The following is a 23,136-nucleotide window of genomic DNA, read 5'->3' on the forward strand; positions in this document are numbered from 1 at the left end:
TCATGAACTATGCCACAACTTGCAACTTGCTATGTAATTCCACAATAGCAGTTATAGAAAGGATGACAAGGATGTTGAATAATTAAGCGCCCCATACATGTCTGTTTCGCGAGCAGTGGCCCAGACAAGTAACACTATCCAAAGATGGGCCTGCCCAGGGTTCTCCTTAGATCAAGACAAGAGGATGAGAGAGAACCACACCGGCACTGATGTACAAACAGCCTTACTAATTCATCTAAGGTGGATTAATTTTTGACACCAAAGATAACAGCAGAACATGAGGAATCTGAGGAACAACTGGCTCAGAGAGTGTAATATTGTTTCAATAGGTCTATGGCATTAAGGGGCACAAGAACCTGTTCTGTCTCCTAAAGACATGCTTAGATGCTTTTGCGTCTTCACATATTTGCAACATCTAATCCCAAAGACTCTTGGTTTCCAATTGATTCTTAAAGTCAGTCTCTGCCACTTGCTGCTGAGGACAAGATTTCTTCTATATTCTTAAACCTCAGTTTACTTCTTTGCAGATTTTAGGTAACAATGTCTGTCTGCACCGCTCTGCCCAGATGACAAGGGCTGCTGGGATAATTAAGTGAGGTAACACACGAAAGCACTGCATATTCTGGGAACTATATCCCCGTGAGCTACCATAACTCATGAGATTGCTATTGACTTACCTATGGTAAGCTCTAAATGTAGCCTGTTACTTTTACTGAAGATTTAAATATACGTTTTAAAACAAGTATTTAAAATATAGTCAAGAATCACTCTTATCCAATACAAGTGACCCAATATTATTCAGTTTTATTTTTTCAGGTCTTTCTCCTGGTCGGGGGGTGAGGGGATGCATTCTATGATTAGAGAAGACCCACAGGCTCCAGATATATTTGTGAAAAAATGACAAAAGATCATTAAAAACATTTTCTTTTTAGAAAGCTACCTTTTTATATTGGCTCGAATTTAAGACTTTTTTCATGGCTCAAATTTAAGACTCTTTTCACCATGATTCTTTAAAATCCAAACAGGTGAAAGAAAATGTTCTTGGTCCTAGGTCATATTTGAAAATTTTTCTTTTAATGTGATGGATTTCTTCTATACTCAAAATTTTTCTCCAGTGAACTTAATCAATTCAAATTATTTTAGCATGTATTTCTTGAGTATCTTCTTTGCATTATGCATCGCTAAATACTATAGAAGAAAAGAAGATAGGCACACATTCCTTCTCTTATTTGAAGACTGCAATCTAACAAGGAGACTAAGATAAGCACACAAATACAATAGGACGAGGGTTATAAGAAAAGTCAAAGATAAGAGACAGCTACAAGTGGGATTCAAGAAAGGCTTTACAGAGAACTACGAAGTGGAAGATGAATTCAGATGCACAGGCAGAGTAAAGAGCAAATACCCAAGTAGAGAAACAGGATAGCGCAGCAAGTGTTCAGGGGCTGCTCGGCAGTTCAGTATGGCTGACATTAGGGCAGAACAGTTTTAAGATTTTTGCTACAGCAGTCAATACATGCTTATTCCTAAAAGACCTAATAAGTGATTCTCGTTAATTTATACAGCTGCAAATGAAGATGCCAACTCTTGCCAGAAGGAAAAAGAGGTGATGTTGAAGAAAAGTATAAGGCAGGGGCCAGGTGCAGTGGCTCACGCCTGTAATCCCAGCACTTCAGGAGGCTGAGGCGGGCGCATCACCTGAAGTAAGGAGTTCGAGACCAACCAGGCCAACATGGTGAAACTCCGTCTTTACTAAAAATACAAAAATTGGCTGCGCGTGGTGGTGTACGCCTGTAATTCCAGCTATTCTGAGGCAGAGACAGAAGAATCACTTGAACCCGGGAGGTGGAGGTTGGAGTGAGCTGAGGTCGCACCACTGCACTCTAGCCTGTGTGACAGAGACTCTGTCTCAAAAAAAAAAAAAAAAAAAAGTATAGAGGAAACAAAATTGGCCAATTATCACTGTTCACAGTCGTTGAGCCTGAGGGTTTATACTCTCCTCTCCACTTTGTATGTCTGAGATTTTCCATTAAAAATAGAGAAAAGGAAAAAAAAAAAAAAGAAATGAAGGCCAGTCGATCTAGGGAGACGGTCAGCTGACAGTGCCAGTCAACTGAAGTGAGAGGGCAGGGCCAAGGTCAGACAGACTCTACAGGGGAAGCAGACACAGCACAATGTGACTACATGGTCAGTGTGCCTGTTTTTCGGTTCCCCATGCCTCACACTCCTCACATTTCTCACTGGGAGAGAGTAGCTGGGGTCTGCCACCAGGTAAGCTGGTGGTAAAACAGCCTAAGAAAGATGGAAGAACTGTCCTCAACATACCAGGTGTAAACATACTGTAGGGGTTGATTTTGGTAATGTCAGATGTAATATTTATTCATACTTGAAAACCCCGATAAGCTAAAGTGAAGAAAATCTAAAAAGCAACTGTGCTCTATCACCTAGAGAAAAGCACTCAATGTTTTGGCATATCCGCTGCCTTTGTACATGCAGGGGCACACTCGTACATATATGCACATGCTTTCTCTCCTCAGAAATACAGAATCACAGGGAAATACTGCTGTGTAACATGCTTTTTTAGTTTAAAAAATATACAACAGTATTTTGTAACACCAGTGTAAAGGCTGCATAATAGCTTGCTAAGGAACACTTTGACCTAGTATTACTAACCCTGGACAAGAGTCAAACATTAATACTGTTAAATAAAATGTTTTGACTTGAGAGGCTCTCTCTTAATATTATTTTAATATATACTAATATTATATATACAAGTTCAGAGCTGTGATATGACAAAGTAGTTTTTTTTTTTTAAATTGGGGGAGGAGGATGGTGGCAACATTCCTATCAGAGAAATAACTCTATTTTCCTTCCAAAAGTATAGGTTGTTGGGATTTTAGGTTTTCTACGTTGTAAAAGCAATATATGAATGCTACAGGCTATCCTCCCTTATAAGATAGGCACACATCTGTTATTATGAAAAGTAACAAAAGTTCTCTGGCTTCCTTCTGCCTCATTCCACTGCCCAGAACTGGCTACTGGTCTATCTTCTAAACATTCATGATGCTACTTTAAATACATGGAATAGAATATGTAATGACACATGCACACAACTTATGTACACATAGATGTACAAATACGCATACACACAGGTATACACACACAGTGTACTCTACAATGTATCATATACATATATAATGAGGATTTTTTTTTTTTTTGAGATAGGGTCTTACTCTATTGCCCAGGCTGGAGTACCGTGACGCAATCATGGCTCACTGCAGCCTGGACTTCCCAGGTGATCTTCCTGCCTCTGCCTCCCAAGTAGCTGGGACTACAGATATGTGCCACCACACCTGGCTTTTATTTTTTTTCTGTATTTTTGGTAGAGATGGGGTTTCGCCATGTTGCCCAGGTTGGTCTTGAACTCCTGGGCTCATGCGATCTGGACTCTGAAAGTGTTGGGATTACAGGCGTAAGCCACTGTGCCTGGGCCTTTCCATCCTTTTTAACATTTCCTTTGTCTCTGCCCCTGGAATCAAGATAGCTCTTAGAGATACTACTAGTTTTTGCATAACAATATGCAAAATTCCCACAACAGGTTAGACTGCAGGTCCATCCATTCCAGCATAACATCTGAGATGGCTCCAGGGAGGGAGTTGGGAATAAGACCCATATGTGGCTCTGTCCTCAAAACTTGAACACACTTGGCCTTCCTTTAAACAACCTAGAAATACCATTTGACCCAGCCATCCCATTACTGGGTATATACCCAAAGGACTATAAAGCATGCTGCTATAAAGACACATGCACACGTATGTTTACTGCGGCACTATTCACAATAGCAAAGGCTTGGAACCAACCCAAATGTCCAACAATGATAAACTGGATTAAGAAAATGTGGCACATATACACAATGGAATACTATGCAGCCATAAAAAATGATGAGTTCATGTCCTTTGTAGGGACATGGATGAAATTGGAAATCATCATTCTCAGTAAACTATCACAAGAACAAAAAGCCAAACACCGCATATTCTCACTCATAGGTGGGAACTGAACAATGAGAACACATGGACACAGGAAGGGGAACATCACACTCTGGGGACTGTTGTGGGGTGGGGGGAGGGGGCAGGGACAGCACTGGGAGATATACCTAATGCTAGATGACGAGTTAGTGGGTGCAGTGCACCAGCATGGCACATGTATACATATGTAACTAACATGCACATTGTGCACGTGTACCGTAAAACCTAAAGTATAATAATAATAAATAAATAAATAATAAAAATAAAAAAATAAAAAATAAATAAACAACCTACTATGGAGTCTTCTATGATTGATTCCAAATCCTCTACAGTTACTACTGCCCGCTACATTCATCTTGGAGACTCAAGTTTCTGGTATTCATGCATAAAGTCCTGAAGAATCTCCTTTTCCATAAAACTATCTCTTTGAAACATGGTTCTTGTTCTTATGGTCTAGGTCAGGAGTCTGCAAACTATGGCTGGCACTTGTTTTTGTAAATCAAGTTTGACTGGAACACAGCCATGCTTGTTTATTTGCATGTTGTCTATTGCCGCTTTCGTGCTTCAACAGCAGAGCTGAGTGGCTGCAATAGAAACTGTATAACCATAACCTAAAAAGCCTAAAATATTTCACTACCTGTCCCTTTACACAAAAAGTTTGCTGACCCGTATTTTAGAATATGATGAAAACAGATTTTTTTCCTTATCAAAAATTTTAGAGGACTTGAATCATACACCCTATATCTAGGATCTTTGTCTAGGCTAAAGAGTCTGTTTTCTACTAAAAAAACAAACCAAAAGCACCTTGGCTCAGACAATAGCAGTGTCAGCTGGCAAAGGTTTAACAACTTGAACTGCAAGAGGAAAAAAAAGCTCTGATGTAGAATTTGCTGATTTCCATGGTGTAACTATTCCCAACCATGGCTTATTTCAATCTAAAAAATGTGTTGCCACTGAACACGGAGTTAGAAAGAGATATGCACAAATGCTAGTTAGTATAAACCAGCTCTGAAACCACTGGCTCTTTGGGACACTTACTATCAATGGCCTAACTCCTCATTTTAAAGTCAAAGACACTGAGACCCAGAGAAGGTGTCTTAACCCGAGGCTGGCCCAGTGACTGGCACCAGGTTGGAGGTAATTTCCGTGTGAGTCTGGCTGCCTCACAGGAAATTACTTCCTATGTAGAAGGAAGAGTGGGGGAAAGAAGGCAAAGGAAGTTCTTTGCCAGGCACGTGGTGATACACGTTGGTTTTTATCATCATCTTCACAGTGTGGGACTCTGGTTTCTTCAGCACATGCCTTTGAAGCACACTTTAGGTAGGGAGTACTGCTCTTCACACAGGACCAGCTTTCATGTACACACTCTGACAATAGACTATCTCAATTAACCAGCAGTTATCTAAGCCATCAGACCGTAATTGCCAGAAAGACAGGGACTGCATCTTTTGTGCTCACTACTTTCCTGGCATCCAGCACATAACTGGACACATGAGAAATGGGTGGCCAATAAAAATCTACTGAAAGAATGAAGGAATGAGACTCCACCATCAAAGTGGAATTTTTTAATACAAAAAACACAGCAGGTGCTCAGAGTTTAGATCCCATTTCCTTCTCCTGTGGACTTCTCCTCCTTCTCACCTGTGGATTGTACAACACACACAACATGCTCATGTGCACACAACATTTCTCAAGTATCGGCCGTAGCATTTAAACTGATCCATCAGAGCACAAGAGGCTCTATGGATGAAGGAACAAAAGGAAGGATGGAGTTAGAAAATTTCTTCCTCCCATATATATACACATAACATCTGTCTTGAACTTGTTCTGACAAGGCACAAAGCTAAGGAAAGAGTCCCGTGAAGGACCTCACCTACCACACTCCAGGATGGGGGAAACTGCTTTTTGATAGGGGCTGAGGAAGCATCACTCAGAGTGACACCCTCTGAAAGTGGAAAGTGAAAGAACGTCAAGACTGGGAATCATTATTCCAATATACTCAAGGCTAATCACCATGCAACTGCAAACAGAAATGAACACATGCAAGGGAAGGCAAAAGCATGCCTCCTTGTTCTTTTGGAAATAACTTCCTGACTACTTGGTAACTCTCACAGGAACCCCTACACACTTGGCACGGTCTCCCCATTGGCACTTTTTTGAGCCTACAGGTCCTGTTTGTCACATCACTGTTGTAATCCTGATGCACAGACAGGTCAGCTCTGCAAGCACAGAAACAATCAAAGGCATGTGCGAAGCCTTGCTGACTTTTCAGGAGGTTGGCAAGGTTCATCACAGCCTCACGTGGGGACCTAGTACACGGTTTTCAAAGTGAGATCAAACTTGGTTCCAGATACCAAAGGTTAATACTGTCCATGGCATGAGGTGGTGTGTGTTCCCAATCAGAGGAAGGATCACAAACAAGAAGCAGGCCCAATGAATGAAGCCTCTGAAGCATTTCCTACACTAGCATCCTCAAAGTGTGGTGCTGAGAACTCCTAGGGATCTGCAAGGTCAAAACCATTTTCATAATAATAAAATGTTACTTGCTTTTTTTCACTCACACATTTTCAGGAGTATACAGTGGAGGTCTCAAGAGGCTACATGATATGTGATATTGCAACAGACTGCAGAAGCAGCTATCAGAATCCAGCTGTCTTCAATTATGCTTGACATCAAAGAGATTTGCAAAAATGTAAAACAATGCCACTCTTCTCAATAATTTTCTGTTTTGGGAAATATAGTTCTTTTTCATAAAAATAGGCAACATTAAGATACAATTAGTTCACTATTCTTTTTAAATGAATTATTAAATATAGTACAAATTTCTCAGTCTTACTTATATATTATAAATATGGATAGATATAACACACATAAAAGCTCCTTAAGATACTAATTTTTAAGAGTGTAAAGGGGTACTGAGTCCCAGAAAAGTTTGGGGACATCTGTCCTAGAGGCTGTCCTCCAGGGAAGAGAGTTACGTGTGTTGCAAGAAGGAAGATGCCATTATGATGCGCTAGCTGAATCTGGAAAAAAATGACTTGGTCATAACTGCAGCCCAAGCTCCTTTCTAGATCTCTGAATCCATCATGGTGGGCTCTGTGTTCAAGCCTCCCACGGAAGGGTCTCTTCCCCCTCATCCCATTTTCCCTTTACCCCTTGGAGTGGATTCCCGGATCTGCCCGCACAACTTCAGCAAGGGTTTCCCTATCCAGCTAGCCGGGCCTGGGCGAGGACTTCCAGTGCGGGCCTCACACCCTCGGGATTAGGACTCCCAGGACTGGCCGCACACCCTAGGCAAGGACTTTCAGGACACTACGCACAGCCAAGGCTAAGAAGGGTCTAGGAAAGCCACTTCCAATCCCTGGTTCCTCTCCCCGGCATGACATAGACTGGGGACAGGGTGGAGACGTCAGTCGCCAGAAACACGTCCCCGATTCTCCTCTCAGCCTCCCCCAAGCTCGCCTCCGTGTCCCCCGGGCCGCCACTGCCTCGGGCACCTCGGTAAAGGCCCGCACCGACTCTAGAGGGATACAGGGTGGACGGCGCTCCCGCCGGGGGACGTGGGTCGGGCCACGTCGGTACTCACCTCCGACTGCACGCGGGGCTCCCGCGACCGGCGCACCAGACCCAAGCAGCGGGACGCGTTCCCGTGCACTGCGCGGTTCCAGCTGCCGCCTCCACGCTCCGCCCCCTCTCGCCCCCGGGGCCGCCGCGCGATGGGCGGAGCAGGGGCGGGACGGGCAGGCAGCTAGCCGAAGAAGGGGCGGAGCCTGCGGGCGCCCCCGCGGGCCTGGAGGACTTCGCCCCGGGCGGGAGGCGAGGGTTGCGAAGGGCTCCTCCGCAGGAAGTGGGAGGGCTGATCCCTCGGCCCGAGTCCGCTTCTGCCAGCCTGGGACCTGGGACGAGGGTGTCTGTTACTCACTTTGGAGCTTAGCATGTGACTCCCCAGCCGGCGTCAGGAAGTGACCAAAGGGTGGGGAAGAAATGGAATTATTTTAAAAAAATGATTTGGCCATAACTGGAGAGGCTTCATGTACGTGTGGTCACTTCGCCCGCCTCCCTTCTCACTTTGTCCGTCCCCACCCTACCCACCTTCTCCACCCTCGCCTTAATTCTTTGCGCAAAGCCTGCCAAGTGGACATCGGAGTCACGGAGAATAGGACTTCAGCATTTCCCTGGCAAAAGTTCTATGTGTAGATTTCCTTGGACATGTAACAACACTTTCTAATGCACGATGTTCACCGGTCTGAAGTCAGAGAAATGGCTGGGAGATGGCAGCAAGTGGGCTTTCACAAGACCTGCTTTTCATGTTGGTTGGAGTTGTGCCCTCTTCGGTGAATGTGCATTCAAAGAAGTGATTAGATCTTTCTAGATGAAAGGTGGTGAGGTTTTCCTGCCCAAATTATTTGGAAAGTTACTGTAGTTTTCTGAATAAGCAGCTTATAGGATGAGTAAACAATAGCCAGTACTACTAGCCCCCCTGCTACCTTATACTGCCCTCCTATTCTGCACAAAGCCCTGTGATCGACTCTTTCCACATGTTATTCAGTTCACCTCTTCCAACCACCCTGCAAGTAAAGAATATTACCCGTCTTTGCAGGTGTGCAATGCGCAAAAGCTGAGATTCAGTCCTTAGGTTGGTTTGACACCAAAGCCTACACCTTCCCTGTCATGCTGCACTATAGGGTACAACTATCGTCTAGTTATATTTAACTTTGAAATATAAATACTTATATTTATTTTGAAAGGGGAAGTAACTGTATTTCCAATATGAGAGGAGACTGTTTTCCCACCCACTTCCTAAATCCTTTCCATTCACATTAGTAATTAAATTTTCTTTGAATGTCCACCATATGGCAGAGGTGCACCACAATCCCTGAAAAATCATGCTCCAGTCCCCTTGGGAGGTAGGGAGAGTAGGGGCAAGGTGAGAGTGAGTAGAAGGTTGGGGAAGTCCGATGAGGACACATCCAGCTAAATTTCGATTCTTAATGAGGCAGCCATTTGGAAAGCAAAGTATCTAATGTTCAATGATATCATCCGTGTAACTGAGAATCCTTCGCAGAAAACAATCAAATCAGAGCTATGAAGGGAACTGAGATTTATTAGTAAGCACGCTGGCCAAAACCGTGAAGGAAATAGTTCCACATCCTCCCAGTCTGTTACTCTTGGACGTTGTCACCAGTGACGTGCAGATCGTGAATCCCAGGGCCTGTCCTCTGTTCCTGTCCTTACTCACTACTCTGTGGTATTTGACACTGGCGATTCGTTTTCCTTGAAATGTTAACCTCCTTTTGGCTTTTCAGCCCTTCGCTCTTAGGAGTCACCTCTTCCCTCTTTGGTCCCTCTTTTTTAAGGTCGTTCCCTACACTCTCTCCTCTTGCTTTGTATGTTTCTCCATTTGCTGAGTTTTTCTTCATCTATTTTCTCACTATGCAGACTGCCTGCCACTTCTAGCTGAAGCCTGCTATGTCTCTGTCATTGGTCTTACTTAACCTTCTGACCTTCACACTCTTGATTTGCAGCCATATGTGGCAACCCCACCTGGATATTCCGAAGTTGCCTCTATTAGACCGTTCTCACGCTGCTGTAAAGAACCCTGAGACTGGGTAATTTACAGGGAAAGAGGTTTAATTGGCTTACAGTTCTGCATGCTGCGGAGGCTTCAGGAAGCTTACAATTATGGCAGAGGGGGAAGCAGGCATGTCTTACATGGCAGCAGGCAAGAGAGTGTCCTCTGAATGCACAGTGGTCTTCCTGAATGCTTTGAGGGGACTTTAGAATCCCTAAATTTTTCACTGAATATATGTCTTCATACCAGAGAAAATTTGAAATAAACGTTTTGTTCCTCTTTAAAAAAAAAAAAGTTATATTCATAACAAGGAGAGGCAGGTCTTAGCCTCATCTTGGCTCCCGGTAAATAGCCAACTGCTCTCCCCTGAGGCCCTCTTCTCACCACACCTGTTATACGTTTAATTTTCAATTTTCGTGCTCTCTTAATTACTGCCTAAGGGCCTGATCCCTGAGCTGTCTTCCCAGGGAACAAGAATCCTCTGGGCAGCTGCTTACAGTTTCTCTCAATATAGCTAATGATAAAAATCATCCCCATGATCCAATCACCGCCTTCCCTCCACAGGTGGGGATTACAAACCATATCAGTGCCTGTCATTCATCACATCTAAAATGGGAATTTAGTGTCTTCTCTAACCATCTGTCTCTCCCCTCCTATCCATCTAGTTTCTTCTTCATCCTAATCCCGCATCCTGAATTTGTATTTCATGATCTGTTGAGAAAGCTAAATGTTTAAGGGGTATGTTGCCATGGCATATTACTATGCTCTCACAGGGTCCACCTAACAAATATTTCTGTCATGATATAAAAGTTTCTGCTAATGGCCTAGCTGAAGGCATATACTCTAGGGACCTTCAGAGAGGATGCCACCCAAGCATGTAACTGCTCAGGCACCCCAGCTCTGCTCTGGGGGGCAGAGGCAGAAGGACCTTCATCTGAAGTAACAGTACTGTTTTAGCAACCTTACCTGCTAGAAGGCTCTGCTGCTATAAGAAGAACCATGAAGATTCTGCCAGAGACCTGTTGAGCTCTGAGGAATGCCTCATCATATTCCACACCGATTTCAGTTACTTGTATATGCCGGACTTCCTCAGTTTACTGAAAGGTCCTAGGAACTATACCCAACTAACTTTGTATCATGCTTTGCAATTTATACTGCACTTTCACATACATGTCATTTAATAGCAAGGAAGAGGTGTAAGAGAAAAACAGTCTAGCATAACGCTTCTCAAACCTTGGGGTACATTGAAAACATGCATGCCTGTGTTGTGCTCTTAGGAGGCTGAGTTTGATGCGGGTGGTCAAAAGACCATCCTTTGAGAAACACCAATGGTAGTTCTCCGAATCTGGGTGTTTCTCAGATTCAACATAGGGCACTGATTAAAAATATAGCCTCCTGTATCCTCTGCCTCCTAGAATGTCTGATTCATTAGGTCAGGGTGGGGGTCTGTGTTCAGATTCTGAATACGCTACATTTTTACCACAGGTGATTCTGCTGTAGCATGTCCCCAGATTGGCACCAAAGACCTGTTACCTAGAAATATACACTCCATGAGGGCAGGGGCCCATGTCAGTTTGTTCATCATCCCTAACATGGAGTCTGGTGCATAGTAGGTGCTCAATACAAGTTTGTTGACTGACTTACTGTCAGTGTCTTTCTATTGCTTACCCTTTGCTCTCTGTTGGCCTTTGTGCTGTTCAGAGTCCTCTAGCATGGCACGGAGGGAAGACATCTGTTTGGCAATGAATGAAGTATAAAACGGTCCTCCTGAATGCTTTGAGGGGACTTTAGAATCCCTAAATTTTTCACTGAATATATGTCTTCATACTACAGAAAATTTGAAATAAATGTTTTGTTCCTCTTAAAATCAAAGTTATATTCATAACAAGGAGAGGCAGGTCTTAGCCTCATCTTGGTTCCCGGTAAATATCCAACTGCTCTCCCCTGATGCCCTCTTCCCACCACACCTGCTATACGCTTAATTTGCGTGCTCTCTTAATTACTGCCTAAGGGCCTGATCCCTGAACTGCCTTCCCAGGGAACAAGAATCCTCTGGGCAGCTGCTTACAGTTAAGCACCATTCCTCTCAATATAGCTAATAATAAAAATCTTCACAACCGCCTGTTGATGCTGGTAACATTATTATTGCCATAGTTTCACAGATGAGGGAACTGAGATTCAGAGTAGTTATACAGCATGCTTCAGTCGTGAAACTTAAAAATGGTGATCCTGGGGTTTTAGAGAAGGCTGGCCTCACTCCATAGCTTGTGCTTTTAAGCGTTATGCAACAAAATCATCAGATACCCTGAAGTTGTAAATTATTTGTTCTTTGCAGAAGAGGGACTTAAACGTTCTAGAGAAAAGATTTGTTCTATCACCATATAGTCTGGAATTCCTTATTCACGTATTTCCAGGGCTTGTTCTCCCTGATGATAGCACAGAGATCCCTGCTGCAGCCATATAATGTAGGGACACCTGGGTAAAGAGAGGCCTCATTCTGGGGGATGGAGGTGTTGGAAATCAGGGGCAGCTTGAGTATGAATTCCACGATCGGTACATAATTCCTAGGTGTCTAGTACCATCTTTCACATGTGTTAATTTGCTGGATACTTTTTGAGTACTTTGTGTTATATATTTTTCAGAACGGAGAGGGAAGTACTCTGCAGGATTGGTCCGTTAAATTATTTACGTATACACAAAATAAAACTTTTTTTTCAAGAAAATAATTTGGTAACATTGACAAATGAGAGTAAAAATAAAAATTTGTCACTAATTTGACTCATTTCTAATTCCAGTTTATGATGAGATTACTTCCGCATGTCAGTTTAAGTGCTTTTTAAATTTTCTTCTTGAGACAGGATTTTTCTCTGTTGCCCAGGCTGGAGTGCAGTGGCAGGATCACGGCTCAATGCAGCCTCGACCTCCTGGGCTCAAGCAATCCTCCTACCTCAGCCTCCTGAGTAGCTGGGACCAAAGGTGTGTGCCACCACACTCAGCTAATTTTAAAATTTTTTATAGAGGTGGGATCTCCTCATGTTGCCCAGGCTGGTCTCAAACTTCTGGGCTCAAGCAATCCTCCTGCTTCGACCTCCCAAAGTGCTGGGATTACAGGTATGAACCACTGTGCCTGGCTTTAAGTGCTTTTTAAAATGGAAAATCCTCTTTCCCTCCTCCCTTGCCCCATACTTGGTGGGAGGAAACAGCAAACATTTCATCTGTTCCAAGTTCATCCTTGAAAGTACCATGCAGATTAACTTAACCAGATGATGGTGAGCTACTGCCCTCTGTTGATGAGTGTGTGGTAAACACATTGTCAAACAGAAAAAGCTGAGAGGATGGTTAGCATTAAGAGAAAAAACAATTGGGCAATAGAGTGAGAACTTGTCTCAAAGAGAGACAGAGAATAAGTATTAAGAAGACATAAATGGATTAAGAAAGCTACCTTTTGTTCCTTAATTTCACATTTACTGACTGTTCTAGAAGTTAGAGTAGAGAGCAGAAACTTAATCAGTCCACAAACTGGCTCTGCTAAGAGCTTGGTGTGATGAGTCCAAAAATGACTATGATTAATTCTTACTCTGAGGGACCTGAGAACTTATTGTTTTATTATTTTCCCACAGCTTTACTGATATTATTTTAATGTTTGCCCACGATAGTATAGCATTCATCTTTCACATATCAAAATCTAATGTTAATTATTATTTTTTATCTTTTTTTTCCCAGATAATTCCAGGTTCTTACAACCTTCTAACTACATGTACCCTCCTTTTGATTTCCATGCCATTGTTATCTTGTATTTTATAGTCATAGATTGTAACTCTTGAAGGCATTATTATTGCTGTTTATAGGGTCAATATTTGTTTAGATTCAAGCATACTTTTACCATTTTTGTTGACTGCTTCTTAGTAGCTCCTCTCCTCCCTTCTCCCATACTTGGTGGGAGGAAACAAGAACAGACGACACAGAAAGATACATTTTGTCTGTTCCAAGTTCATCCTTGAAAGTACCATGCAGGCTAACTAAACCCAATGATGGTGAGCTACTGCCCTCTGTTGATGAGCATGTGGCAAACGCATTGCTAGCCGTAAAAAGCTGAGAGGACGGTTAGCATTAGGAGAATCAATAATTGGGTGACAGAGAGTGAGACCCTGTCTCAAAAAAAGAGAGAATAAGTGTTAAGAAGAAAACATTGTCTACTGGTGATAAATTTTCTCAGGCTTCATTTGTTGTGAAATGTCTTTCTTTTACTGTCTTTATTTTTTATTTATTTATTTTTGAGATGAGTCTCACTGCGTTGCCCAGACAACAGAGTGCGATCTCAGCTAACTGCAACCTCTGCCTGTGGGTTCAAGTGATTCTCATGCCTCAGCCTCCCTGGTAGCTGGGACCATCGGCGCCCGCCACCATGCCCAGCTAATTTTTGTATTTTTAGTGGAGATGGGGTTTCACCGTGTTGGCCAGGCTGTCTCGAACTCCTGACCTCAGGTGATCCACCTGCCTCGGCCTCCCAAAGTGCTGGGGCTCTCACTCTGTCACCCAGGCTGTAAGGCAGTGGCACGAACACAGTTCATTGCCACCTTGACTTCCCAAGGTCAGGCAATCCTTCCACCTCAGCCTCCTGAATGGCTGGGACTACAGGCGTGCACTACCATGCCTGAATAATTTTTAATTTTTTTTTATAGAGACAGGGTCTTACTATATTGTCCAGGCTGGTCTGGAACTCCTGAGCTCAAGCGATCCTCCCGCCTCAGCCTCCTAGAGTGCTGGGATTATAGCCATGAGCCACTGTGTCCAGCCTACTGTCTTTGTTGAATAACATTTTTTCTGGATATTAAATATTAGATTGGCAGTTATTTTTTTTCCAACATTTAAAAGTATCAGTCCAGGCCAGGCATGGTGGCTCATGTGTATAATCTCAGCACTTTGGGAAGCTGAGGTGGGAAGATCACTTGAGCCCAGGAGTTCCAGGCAAGCCTGGGCAACATGGTGAGACTCTATCTCTAAAAAATTTTTTTAAAAAATTAGCCAGGCGTGGTGGGATGTGCACAGTCTCAGCTACTCGGGAGGCTGAGGTGAGAGAATCTCTTGAACCTAGGAGATCAAGGCTGCAGTGATCCCTGTTCTTGCTTGCCACTTGCACTCCGCCTGAGTGACAGAATGAGACTCTATCTGAAAAAAACAACAACAAAAAAATCAAGCCATGTCTTCTGGCTTTGCTAGCTTTTGTTGGAAAGTTCGTTGTCAGTCTAAATCTTCCTGTTCTGAAAGTAATGTTTCTTTTCTCTGGCTACTTTTATAACCTTCTATTGTCTTTTGTTTTCACCAGTTTGAGTTTTCTATACATTTCTTTTATTTTTTTCTGAGATTCATAGGACTTTCTGAATCTGTGGCTTAATGTATTTCAGCATTGTTGCAAAAAAATTAATTATTGTCTTTTAAATGTTGCTTCTGTCCTATTCTCTATCTCTTTTCCTTTTGGGATTATAATTTCACATGTTAGACTGTCTTACTATAACATTTATGTCTCCTATGTTTTCCATTCTTTAGTCTCTGTCATTCATTCTGGGTATTTCTTGCTGACATGTCTTTTTGTTACTATAAAAGCAGTGGATTCTCCAATCTCACTTTTCCTCATCTACAAAGCAGATTCACTATGCTAAGCATTCCATCTGGGCCCCTGCCTATTTCGTCTGTGGGATTTAGTGGCGAGGGGAACTAACGCAACCTTATTTTCATGCTACTTGTTACGCATGTAATAAAGTACTTTATCTCTGACCCAAGAGCCTCATGTCTTCTGCCAACATCCATGAAGCAATAACAGGCTAAGTTACTAGCTTGTATATAGGGTAAAATCCCAGACCCTGACAGTTTGGGTGACAAGATAGGGTGCTGGCTGAGGTGTGCCTTTCTGGAAGACCCCATGGGCTGTGTTAGTAGGACCCAGTAGCAAATGCCCTCACCAAAGTGGGGAGCAAGGGGGAAAGTACATTTCTCTCACTCTCCTGCCTGTTAATGAATGTTAAGAGGCTAAGCAAGAGGCAAGGTTGAAACAGTCTTCCCAAATGGTACTTTGATTGTGCTCACTCTCCTCAGGAACAGGAAGAAGGGACTTTATATGACAATTAGGCAGCAAAAGTGGGGAAGCCAAAGGTGGCTGTATCTGATTGGTCAAGGAGTCCCCCCCAAAGCTTAAATAATGATGTCATCTATAAGTAGATACAGCTTCAGGTGGACCAAAGCCAGATGTTCACTTGAATGAGCCCAAGCTGCTGGTAGCTGCTTGAAATGGAAAGCTGATGCAAACGGGCTTACTGGCCTGAAACTGCTCTTTCCCTCTGCGCTTCCTGACCCTTCCTTTCCCCTGTACCCCAGCTTCAACTGCTTTAAGGAAAATGCTGAGTATGTGGGGGAACTGGAAGGAGGGGAGGAACTCAAATATTTTTAGCTCTGTTGAATATAGGTGCCCAAGTCATAATCCTTCCCAGTCTCATGAATGAAGAGGGTGCTGGGCACAAGGATATCTAAAGGTACTGAGGATTGTAGGGTGCAAGGGAATTTACACTGAGCCTGGTTGGGAGAGACAAAGGATAAGAAAAGCCATCTTCTCCCCCCATCTGCATCCCCCTTCCAGCAGCTATTGCTACAGTCCTGTTATGCCTGTTAGACTTCTTGGTCCATATTTCTATAGGGCAGTGTTTTTCAACCAGGGTCATTTTGTCCTCTCCTCCCACCCAGGGGACATGTGACAATGTCTGGAGACTTTTTTTTTTTTTTTTTTTTTTTTTGAGAATGAGTTTTGTTCTTGTTGCCCAGGCTGGAGTGCAATGGCACGATCTTGGCACACTGCAACTTCCACCTCCTGGGTTCAAGTGATTCTCCTGCCTCAGCCTCCCGAGTAGCTGGGATTATAGGCACCTGCCACCATGCCCAGCTAATTGTTGTTATATAATAATTATTATTTTTTAGTAGAGATGGGGTTTCTCCATGTTGGCCAGGCTGTTCTCGAACTCCTGACCTCAGGTAATCTGCCTGCCTTGGCCTCCCAAAGTGTTGGGATTACAGGCGTGAGCCACTGTGGCTGGCCTGGAGACATTTTTGATAGTCACAGCTGAGCCGGAGAACGATGGGGGGGTGTTCTACTGGCATCTAGTGGGTAAGGCAGGGGATACTGCTAAGTTTCCTACAGTGCTTAGGAAAGCCCCCAGACAAAGAATTAACCACTCCTAAATGTCAAGAATGAACCTCTGCCATGGGGGAAAATGTGCTCTAAATTCAACTGATGCGGTTTGGGCAACATTTTTTCCGTGTGGGAGGAAAATTAATGTGACCTTATAGGACCTTTAGGGCCAATCCAACGTACTGTTTAATGTGTCTTTCACTGATGGATGTATAATTGGTGTTCATGTTGTACGTGTTTGTGTTGTGAATACTCATGAAGCCCAGAGGAATTCTTCTATTCAAGGACTGTGGCATGTGGAGGGGTAATCTCTGTCCTCTTCCCAGTAGTATAGCAAACAGAATATAAAACCTGAGAAGAAATGGAAATTACAGCTTTAAAGACTTAACTGCTGCAGTATTCAGGAGGCAATTTCCTAGTAACAACTGATGCAAGCAACAAGTCTACCTCTTTTAAAAACAGGGGCTGCTGTTGTCCTGTTGCTGAGCTATTGACCCATATAGACTTTGGGTCAAGAAGCTGAACTGCTGACCCATAGAAGCTTTGTGACTCTGCAGCCTGATGTCTCCATTTTGGAATGGGTTATCTTGGATTTGACAACCTATAAGGAAAAGGCCCGATATATCTCAGTTGTCAAATGGAAATTGTAATATTCAAGGATAGAGTTGGTCTGTCCCCAGTAGCATCTCAGTTTACATGAAAGAGTGGCAGCTATCATTTTAGGGAAACTATTTTCATTATACTGCTTGAAGTAAGGCCACCAGATCAATGAGGCCCTTGATTCACAGTGTTTCTTTCAATGCCTGGGCCTGGTTTACTGATGGTTTGGCTAAGTTGAAACCTGTTGGTGTCCATTAGGCTGCTATAGCAGTCGATTGCTGCTCTGTACATGGCACCCTGAAAACTGATGTGCTTGTCCACTCAGTGGGAAGAATTTAAGACCATTCTCATAATTCTGCCCAATACTCCCCACAAAAGCTTATATTTTTACTAACTCTTGGGATATTGCCAATGATCCAGCCATTTGGTCTGCTATATGGCCTGTCACTTACAAGCCTATAGACTGACAGATTAAAGATACTTCTCTCTCAGGAAATGAACTGTGGAAATAAGCCATCGCTGACGATAAAATACCTAGGCCATTCATGTTAGATGATGTTTGTATTAAGAACCCATTCTCCAGTGAGACCTACAGAAATCAAGCTGTTGATCCAGCCTGAAATGTCCAGCTCATTTCTTCTGCCACCTTAATCTATCACTGTATTAGACATGGCCACATATATATCATCATTGACTTGGCACAAGATAAAGGGTTATATGCTTCTAATGTGGAAGCTACCAGTGTGTGCCAGACTTGAAACTCCTGTCAAGGATTGGCTGGCTGGTCTTGTGGTGAAGGAGGTTACATTGCACAGGTATGAACTCTGTCCATTCCTGGTACACTGACAATATCGGACCTTTGACCTCCTTCTGTATCTACTGGTGGTGTCTCACTGCTCTTGATACTTTTCCGCAGTCCAGTCAGCCAACTCTGGCTATACTCCTGTGGCTCTTGAGACTTGATTTTCTGGACCATTTGCAGCCTGACAATGGTACCACTTTTGTGACAAAGGTCACCCAATGATAAGCCAATAATCAAGAATTCAATTCCATGCTCCATCTGCAGGCATCTGATATTGTTGAGTATTGACTCAACAATACTTCTCAAGATCCTTGACTTGACTTAACTTAAGTATTGACTCAACAATATCAGATGATATTGAATCTGAAATGGATTTCTCACAAATTGACTTAAAAAGATTTCAACTCTCCTTTTCTCACCTCCTTCTGTAAAGAGTAGTAAGACAGTATGGTCACTAAATGTGGTTGTCTCCAGAACCATAATGGAGACAAGACGTGGCCAAGGGGTTATTTTCTGGATACTAATCAAAATGAAAGGACAAGGGTTTATATAGGCCTATTTTGAAAATCTGGAATTCTGTGCTAACCATTCTTGGACACAATGGATCTTTCTTTACCCTAGAGCAACCCTAGACCAGTGGTTTGTACATCCTCCTACCTTTAGCAGTGTAGCCAAAAGGGATACTATGGAATTAAAATTGATTCTGATTAATCCATCAGGATTCTCTTTTTGGATTGACATGGTCCAATGTGAAGACAATGGTTACCTGGTTGGGTACACTGCTTGCTGGATTAGCCTATGAAAAATACAGTGGCTTAAAAGAACACAAACTTATTATTTTACACTTCTGGAGGCCAGAAATCTGAAATGGGTTCCATTGGGCTAACATCAAGGTGTTGGTAAGGCTGCATTCCTTCTAGAGTCTCTAGAGGAGAATTTCTTTGCCTTTTCTAGCTTCTAGACACCACATGCATTCCTTGGCTGTGGCCCCTTCCTCCATCTGCCAAGCAATGAACATGGCATCTTCACATCTCCGCCTCTGCTCTGTTGCCACATCTCCTTTTCTGACTCTGATCCTCTTGCCTCTCTCTTATAAGAATCTTTATTATTACATTGGGTTATTCCAATAATCCAGGATCTCTTTCCTTCTCAAGATCCTTAATTTAATCACATGTGTTGTCCCTTTTGCCATGTTATGTATGGCATCTTTGCCATCTTTGAAGGCTCATTATTCTGCCTTCCACATCCTTTTTGCTCCTAAACTTTCCAGAGAAAAGGTTTGTATGTAAGTAGATGATTGAAAAAAGGTGAAGTTACAATTACTTGAATGGGACCTGATTTCATGGCACAGAAGAAGAGCAACAACCGTGGCACCTGGGGCAGGAACACCTTTGACTCTGGAGGTACAGGGGTGGGGGCACTTAATAATATCTTTGTCTCCTAGATCCAACACTGGTGTCTGTGTTAAACAGCAGGTGCAGCTGACAATCTGTAGACACGGCTTCTCTTGAATTATTTTGCTGTGCCTGATGCCATGAATAGCAGCTCTCAACATGGGCTCCTTTTACACACATATAAACACATAGACCAGTACAACATTGTTTCATTCTGTTACAAATTCACATGCTTCTTTGATGCTGAGAGGTCTTGGGTTATGCCGTGTATATAGTAAAGGAGGCTACAACTGCTCAGTGATACTGCCCGTGTGACTTAACCAAACCAAACCGATGTAATGCTGATCCAAATAACATTTTAAGACAAATCCTAATGGGAGTTACCTGTGCCTGTTTGGGTTATACATTTGTACGTGGCTGAGAATGGGCCATAGAATGTCTCTCTACTGAGGATGGTGTTGGATTTTTGTTCTATTTAATGCCCTTTGTAATTATTGGCAATGACACCAAAGATCAGGAGGTCAGTGTAAATTCCCTTGCATTGGTTGCAGTGGATAATAGACTGGCTGTAGGCCAGATTACATCCTGACTGTCTGAAATAAAGTCTCCTATTCTCCCCTGGGACAGTTGTCTGAGGGCAGAGCCCTGGAAGGAATGATTGAGGCCAATACTGTGGTTAATTTTATCCTGTTGTTTGGAGTCCCTTTGATAGTAACCTTAATTAATTGAGACCAATTGAACAGGTTTAGTTCTAGCCCTGATGGTCAGATTAATCCGAGTGATCAACAGAGTGACATACTTATGTGAAAGTTTATGAGAAGCCAATACACATAGGGACAGAGGGAGGATTGAAGGGAAAGGCAATCTCTCATGGGCCCTGAGTATCTGTGCGCATTTTAGGTGGGTGTGCCAAGAATTCGAGGCCCTGACTGCTCTTTACCCAGGCCATTTCTCAGGGTTGTGTTTTAGTGAGCAACCATGAGGGTTTAAATTTTATAAAGTCAGGTATTTTCTTGAAAATTATTGCATTTGAGAGGGGGCAAGAAGTGAATGAGTATATAGATGAAACAATATTGTCCAAAACTTTATAGTTGTTGAGTCTGGATCATGACACAATTGTGGATCATGGATATGTGTGGGCCTAAAGAGCAGGCTTTCTTACCCCTAACTGTGAAAACAGTGAATCTCCAAGCTCAGTGTTCCCTGGCTGCAACATAAATCCATTGTATGTGTTGCATACTTCTGGGTCCCTCTGCATCATCCTGGTGGGACTTTGAACAAGGAGACCTGATACAACATGATACTTATGCTACTTGCTGTGTCATGAGTAATGATGGGACTCCTATGACCCAGGAGTCTTGTGTCTTCTGCCAATATCCATAAAATAGTACAGGCTCTTATTAGATTATAAGTAGAGTAACATCCCAAACTCTGACAGGTATCTGTGTTTTGGTTTTGGCTATGGTGTTTGGTTGAAATCACAAGGCACAAATTTGGCCATGTAGTTTTGTTATTACATTGAGGAAAAAATCAGCTTATCATGTATCTGCACCAAATTTTACCAACCTGGAAATTTAGAACTTTTCTATTTAGTGAATTAAAAATTTTTATTGTTATTAATAATCTCAACCATTTACAAAAGAGAATATTATAATTAACTATGAGACTATAATAATGAACTATAATGAGAATATAATAATGATGTCTATAATAGTTTAAATATTACCCATTTTCAACAATTATCAACTCATTGCCAATTTTGCTAGTTGTATATATGCCTTCCATACCCTGATTGAAGCACATTTATAGTCATATACTTTTATTTGTTATATATTATGTTTTAAAATCATTGACTAGAGTTTTCTTTGTTGTATAGTATCTGTATTCTTCATGTTTTTCAAGACCTATATTGTGAATAGAATATGTAACTTCATTAATAATACAAATAAGCGTTACAATTCTGCACCTGAAATATTTTGTAGGCAACCAAAGCTGTACATAGTGGCAAATGTATAGCTTTAAGTTCTGTAGCTATTTAAAAAAAGAGAAACTAATGAAGTTAGAAAAAAACTAAGGGGAATATAAATTAGTATCACAAAATATCAATGAAGTAGAAAATATATAGAATTGACACTAATTCTGAGAACAATATCTTTGGAAAAAACATTGAAATATACAAATCTCTGACAAGTTAAATAAAAATGGGTTTAAATATGTGAACATTTATTGAGGTATATAACTACAAATATGACAGTTAAAAACTTAATGTAATACTGTGAAAAACTCCATGCAAATAATTTTGAGACTTACAAGGAGACAGACCATTTCCACAAATATATATGTAAAACTTATATCCATGGTAGATTCTACTCCTCAGAGATTCAGTTGATTTTGTTTCAGGTGCTGACTTCTGTTCTTTGTTACAATCTAAAGTCCTCCTCATGCTTAGGGATTTTGTGTCCTCTTCATATTTTTCTGAGCAACCACATTCCTGCATCCCCGTAGGCTGTCATTATTGTCCCAGCAATATCCGACATGGGTCAATCTGTCTCCTTTCCTGGTTCTGCATGGAAACCACTTGTATTAGGCCATTCTTGCATTGCTATAAAGGAAAATCTGAGATTGGGTAATTTATAAAGAAAAGAGGTTTAATTTAGTTGGCTCACGGTTCTGCAGGCTGTACAGTAAGAATGGCGCCGGCATCTTCTTGGCTTCTGAAGGAGGCCTCAGGGAGCTTTTACTCACGGCAGGAGGCTAAGCGGGGCAGGCATGTCACATGGCAAGAATGGGAGGAAGAGAGAGAAGGGGGAGATGCCACACACTTTTAAACAGCCGGATCTCACAAGAACTCACTCAGTATCATGAGGACAGCATCAAGCAGATGGCTCTAAGCCATTCATGAGTAAACCATACTCATGTTCTAATCACCTCCTACCCAGCCCTAGCACGGTGGAGATTACAATTCCACATGAGATTTAGAGGCAACAACATCCAAACTATATCACCACTCATATCACAGTAAGGCACTAAAGCAGGGGCTGGAAAACTTTTTCTGTAATGGAGCAGATAGCAAATATTTTAGTCTTTGTTGGCATTACTGCTTCTCTTATTCCTCCCTTCTCCTTCTCCTCCTCCTCCTCCTCTTCCTTCCTTTTCGTCTTCTTATTTTTACAACCATTAAAAATATAAAAACCTCTTTTAGCTCTCATGATTTATAAAACAGGTCACTGGCTGTATTTGACCTGTGGGCAGTAGTTTCTGACTCCTGTACTAGAATATAATGGCTAAAAAATACAGGCCCTAGAGCCATGTTGTCTTTAAATCCTGGGTTTGAATCTAGGATTTGTAGTTGTGTCACGTGTAAAAAATATTTCACATCTCTGTACCTTAATTTCCTCATCTAGAAAACAGTGGTAATAATAATTTTTACCTCATAGAGTTGTAATGGAGATTAAATAGGCTAATATGCATACTATGTTTAGAATAATAACTGGCACATAGTAAGTGCTCATTAGATGTCAGTTATTACTGTAAAGCCTTTTATTTCATATAGACTATTTCTCTTC

At 42.2% G+C, this 23,136-nt stretch overlaps 1 protein-coding gene across 1 annotated transcript in view; it reads right to left on the reverse strand.

The window, feature by feature from the left end:
* Window positions 1–7,698, reverse strand: part of ACO1 (aconitase 1) — a gene marked incomplete at its 5' end in the record, with an annotated part of 70,545 nt that extends 62,847 nt beyond the window's left edge. Inside the window, 1 exon segment of the mRNA NM_001133292.1 lies at window positions 7,612–7,698.
* Window positions 7,699–23,136: the final 15,438 nt, after the last annotated feature.

This window comes from Pongo abelii, chromosome 13 (assembly GCF_028885655.2).
Source record: "Pongo abelii isolate AG06213 chromosome 13, NHGRI_mPonAbe1-v2.0_pri, whole genome shotgun sequence".
Lineage (NCBI taxonomy): Eukaryota > Metazoa > Chordata > Mammalia > Primates > Hominidae > Pongo > Pongo abelii.